The sequence below is a fragment of the Lactuca sativa genome, chromosome 3 (genome assembly GCF_002870075.4).
Source record: "Lactuca sativa cultivar Salinas chromosome 3, Lsat_Salinas_v11, whole genome shotgun sequence".
Classification (NCBI taxonomy): Eukaryota; Viridiplantae; Streptophyta; class Magnoliopsida; order Asterales; family Asteraceae; genus Lactuca; species Lactuca sativa.
The window spans coordinates 302,527,693-302,533,692 of NC_056625.2; positions in this window are offsets into that span (position 1 = coordinate 302,527,693).

Sequence of the window (6,000 nt, forward strand, 5' to 3'; positions counted from 1 at the left end):
GGTTGTAAACTCATGTAAAAGTTTACTAATGGGGAGTAAACTCAAGTCCCAAGTCCCTAGTGTCATTTCCCATCCCTAAACGCCACCCGGGTCCCTTCAAACACTTGTATCGGAGTGTTTTCGCGACTTGAAGCAATTGTCCCTATCCAACAATCAATCTAGGTCCTAGTTAGATACAAATGTGTATCTTTACATTATAATTAGGAATCTCGTGTATTTACAAGCCCCGGATCAACTCTTAGCATCCGAATCGTCATACATCTCGTCCGGTGAGTTCATACCCCTACGCCTTTTTCACTGTTTTTAACTGTTTTCAGGGGGGGAATACAAGCAAACCAAAACTATTTTCAAATCATAACATTTATGTGTTTCAAATAATATCTGGCAAATATATAAACTCTTTTACTCCTTATGTATTATGTTGAGCATAAGGAATGATTTATCAATTTCAACTAAATGGATTTTAGTTAAGAAAATAATCAAACTAATCAAATTATTATGGGAATAATTTGGGGTTCTATGTTTCTCTTTATATCATGTACTGATATCTGTATTAAGTTATTAGATAAACTATGTCTGATTCAGTTTATCTCCGTATCATTCAAATGTTTTTGCCAGATAATTTCATTGTATGTATCTATTTTTCACTGTATCATGTCTTAAAGTCTATGTATGTTTGTAATCGTATGAGAATCCTGTGAATAGTTTAATACTAGTTTGTGAGATAGTCACTACCCTTTATGGATGATCAAGTAAATCCTCTCCGGAAGTGTAACCAGAGTCTCCTGGAGGGAGAGCGAAGAGTTTGTGAATAGATCTATTCGGGACTGACAATCCCACACCTTAACTGCTAGCTACAGTTAGGTGGGCACGCCTAGGGTGACAAATTCTGGATATCATTCGACGTCTGACTAACGTCAAGGAGGTCTCGTTGTCATATCAGCATGGTTACCCGACTCACAATACGTATTAATATAACTTATTCACAGCTAGGATTTGTTTAGAATTTATATCTTGTTCGGGATGGTAATCCCATGGTCTTGTATCTATATCTCATTCGGGATGGTATTCCCATGGTTTTATGTCTATATCTCGTTCGGGATGATAATCCCATGATCTTGTGTCTATATTTTGTTCAGGATGGCAATCCCATGGTTTTGAAACTAAATCTTATACGGGATGATAATCCCATGATTTTATCAATCTATCATATATCTAGTTTCGGGATAGTGATCCCATGGTCTATCGAACTATCTTATATCTACTTTCGGGATAGTAATCCCATGGTTTTTATCGAATTATCTTATAACTGGTTCGGGATGTACTCCCAAGGTTTTCAAAATGCTTTCTATTTACAATTCATCTAAATTATAGTTTTGTTTATTAAACTATACTATGTGTTATCCAATAAATCTTACAATTAGGAAAATATGGGATTTTCCTGGGGTTAACTTATATCTGTAACAAGAACTGTAACGAAAGATAATTTAATTACTTTACATAAGAAAATATGGGATTTTCTTGGATATCAAATATTTTCAGAAAACTAAAGGAAACCGATACATTTTCACAAAACAAAAACCGCTTATGAACTCACCAGCTTTATGCTGATTTTCAAACCGCTTGTATTCTCAGGTCCAAGTTAGACAGGTACCCGGCGATATCTTTTGGTGAAGACGGAGTGCTCTGAAGACTCGTCTCTTTTGTTCATATGATATATGTATAACTTTGTACAATTTACTTTTGAACTAAATGTAATCTTTCATATATATGTAATGTAATGGTTGTTTACTGTGATTACTATGTACATTGGATTTGATACACAACATGGAGTCAACCCCGGGAACGTTTCCGCCTTTGGTTTTTGGGGTGTCACATTATGTGTTGAGACGTTATGATTGTATGCTCAATGGTAGTAATGTTTAGGTTCGTATCATACACCTAGTTAGTAGGATCGCAACCTCACAGAAACCACGTACAGTCAACATCTTTCCGTTTCATGACAGAAAGATGCCTCGCCCAGCTACTCGCGGGAATCCCGAACCAACCCCGCCCGAAGTTGACTCCACTGCTTTCCAGGCAGCCGTGTCTGCTGCGGTCACAACAGCTATGGCACAACTTCACCGAGGGAACAACGGAGGAGGTAACGGGCAAGGATCCGGAAGTTCGAACAACGGGACGAACCAAGGACCCACTAAAATGTGCACCTACAAGGACTTTGCGAACGCTAAACCCCGAACTTTCAATGGTACTGGAGGAGTGATCGCTCTGAAGCGATGGATCGAGAAGGTAGAGTCGGTATTCGAGATATGCGAGTGCCCCGAACAGATGAAGGTGAAGTTCGCGGCCTGCACTTTTGTGGACCAAGCACTTACTTGGTGGAATGGACATGTAGAAGCTATGACGCTCCCTGTCGCCAACTCTATTCCCTGGGCAGAAATGAAAGAAATGTTAATGGCGGAGTACTGCCCCCGAGGCGAAATACAGAAGATGGAACAGGAACTATGGAATCTCACGGTGCAGAATGGGAACATCGATGCTTACATATCGAGATTCAGCGAACTATCTCTGTTGTGCCCGGGTATGATCACATCAGAGGGAAAGAAGATCGAACGATTCATATGGGGACTGACATCCCCCATTCAAGGGAATGTGATAGCTGCGAACCCTGAAACGTTTGACAGTGCAAAGAGATTGGCAAAGAGGCTATATGATCACAATAACAAGAAGGGCGAGAAACCAGTGGAGACCGAGAAGAAGAAGGAGGGTGATGGTAAGAAAGGATGGAACCACAAGAGAAAGGGGCGTCAGGGCCCCGAGACCTCTAAAAAGCAGCAAACAGTGGCAGTTAACGCTGTCACTGTGCCGGTTCCAGCCACACCACATGCTCCAGCCTCAGCTGCTTCAAATGCTTCAAGACCCTATTCCGGTAATTCTCCCAAGTGCAATAAGTGCAGTTTCTATCACCATGGAGAATGTAAGGAGTTCCATTGCACCAGTTGCAACCGAAGGGGACACACTGCAAGGTTCTGCAGGACTTATCCTTCTCAGAACCAGAGTCAGGGAAACAACCAGAACAACAACAACCACCGCAATAACAACAACACCAATACCGGCGGCAACAATGCAGGGCCTAGCCACACCTGTTTTGGGTGTGGAAGGACGGGGCATTTCCGTCGAGATTGCCCTAACAACAACAACTCAGGAAACAGTGGAGCAGGAAGAATGCTGACTATGGGTCAGAGTGATGCAGTTCAGGACCCCACAGTTGTGACCGGTACGTTCCTCCTAAACCACACTTATGCATGCATCTTATTTGATACCGGAGCGGAGCGAAGTTTCGTAAGTGAGAAGTTTAAACATTTACTAAAACAACAACCCCAGAAGCTAAATGAAACCTATACGGTGGAAATGGCCAATGGGAAAACCAAATCCACTAGGGAGATCTACATCGGATGTACCCTAACCCTCAACCAACACGTCTTACGAATAGATCTGATGCCAGTAACAATTAGGAGTTTCGATGTGATTATCGGCATGGATTGGTTAAGCCCCCACCATGCTGAGATTATGTGCCACGAGAAGGCCGTTCGCCTTCGTCTTCCGAATCACGAAACCCTAGTAATTTACGGAGACAAAGCCAGTACGAATCTTCGTCTCATCTCGTGCCTCAAAGCACAAAAACACTTGCGAAAGAGCAATTTGGCGTTCTTGGCTCACATAGTGGACAAGGCCAAAGAAGAAACTAACATCCAAGACATTCCAGTAGCGTGTGAATTTCCGGACGTGTTTCCTAAAGATCTTCCAGGAGTACCCCCAGAGAGACAGGTCGAGTTCCGAATCGACCTCGTTCCAGGAGCAACTCCTCTCGCTAAATCCCCATATCGGTTGGCTCCTGCCGAAATGCAGGAACTGTCCAGCCAACTCAGTGAGCTTCTAGACAAAGGATTTATCTGACCTAGCTACTCGCCATGGGGAGCTCCGGTGCTCTTTGTCAAAAAGAAGGACGGATCTTTCAGAATGTGCATCGATTACAGAGAGCTGAATAAGCTCACTGTTAAAAACCGCTACCCACTCCCGCGAATCGATGATCTATTCGACCAGCTTCAAGGAGCTAGCTATTTTTCTAAAATAGATTTACGGTCCGGATACCACCAACTCAAAGTCAGAGAAGAAGATATTCCTAAAACCGCTTTCCGAACCCGCTACGGACATTATGAATTCGTCGTAATGCCCTTCGGTCTAACAAATGCACCTGCCGCATTCATGGACCTAATGAATCGAATCTGTCGACCGTTCCTGGTCAATTTCGTCATTGTGTTTATCGATGACATCCTCGTCTATTCTCAAAGCAAAGAGGAGCATGGCAAACATCTCCGACAAGTCCTAGAGACGCTGCGATCGGAAAAGCTTTACGCCAAACTCTCTAAGTGTGAGTTTTGGCTACGGAGCGTGAATTTTCTAGGTCACGTAGTTAGCCAAGACGGAATTCATGTGGATCCCTCTAAGGTCAAAGCTGTGGAAGGATGGGCAACTCCGACTACGCCCACAGAAATTCGTTAGTTCTTAGGCCTAGCAGGCTACTATAGGAGATTCATCCAAAACTTCTCAAAGATAGCCAAGCCGCTTACCTTGCTTACGCAAAAGGGCGTGCCATTCAAGTGGACAGACCGACAAGAGATGGCGTTTCGAACCTTGAAGCAAGCTCTCTGTAGCGCTCCTGTGCTATCTCTACCCGAAGGAACGGAAGATTTTGTAGTCTACTGTGACGCGTCGAATCAAGGCTTAGGTTGCGTTCTCATGCAACGTGGAAGAGTGATAGCATATGCGTCCCGCCAACTAAAGACGCACGAAGTAAATTACACGACCCATGACCTAGAACTGGGAGCCGTGGTCTTCGCCCTAAAAATTTGGAGGCACTACCTGTACGGTACAAAGTGCACCATCTTCACGGACCACAAGAGCCTCCAGCACATCTTGAATCAGAAGGAGCTGAACATGAGACAACGAAGATGGGTGGAATTGCTAAACGACTACGAATGCGAGATCAAGTACCATCTAGGCAAGGACAACGTGGTAGCTGATGCATTAAGTCGGAAGGAGTACTCTAATCGGCGTACGAAAACGCACTCGATAACCATTCAGTCTCATCTGGCCACTCAAATTGCATCAGTCCAGGAAGAGGCTATGAAAGCGGAAAATAGAGTACTCCATTCACCCTGGTTCGGACAAGATGTACTTGGACATTAAGCAATACTATTGGTGGCCTAACATGAAGGCGGAAATAGCGACCTATGTTGGTAAGTGCCTTACGTGCGCCAAAGTAAAGGTGGAGTACCAGAAACCTTCCGGATTGTTACAGCAACCGGCAATCCCTTAGTGGAAATGGGAGGGGATTTCTATGGATTTCGTGACCAAGTTGCCCAAGACGTCGGACGGATTGGACACCATATGGGTAATAATCGACCGACTGACGAAATCTGCCCATTTCCTGCCAATCAAAGAATCCTACAAGATGGAGAGACTGACGCGGTTGTACCTACGCGAAATCGTAAGACTCCATGGAGTGCCAAAATCTATCATCTCGGATAGGGACAGTTGGTTCACATCGCGCTTTTGGCAATCACTCCACAAGGCAATGGGAACTCATCTCGATATGAGCACCGCATATCACCCACAAACGGACGGTCAAAGCGAACGAACCGTTCAGACGCTTGAAGACATGCTTCGTGCATGTGTAATAGACTTTGGGAAGTCTTGGGATACCCACCTGCCGTTGATTGAGTTCTCATATAACAATAGTTACCATTCAAGCATCAAGGTGGCTCCTTTCGAAGCACTGTACGGGCGAAAATGTAGATCCCCATTATGTTGGGCTAAAGTAGGTGATACCCAGCTAGCAAGAACGCATACGTCGGACAGAGCACTAACAGGACCGGAAATCATTCGCGAAACCACAGAAAAGATCGTTCAGATCAGAGCTCGATTGCAAGCGTCGCG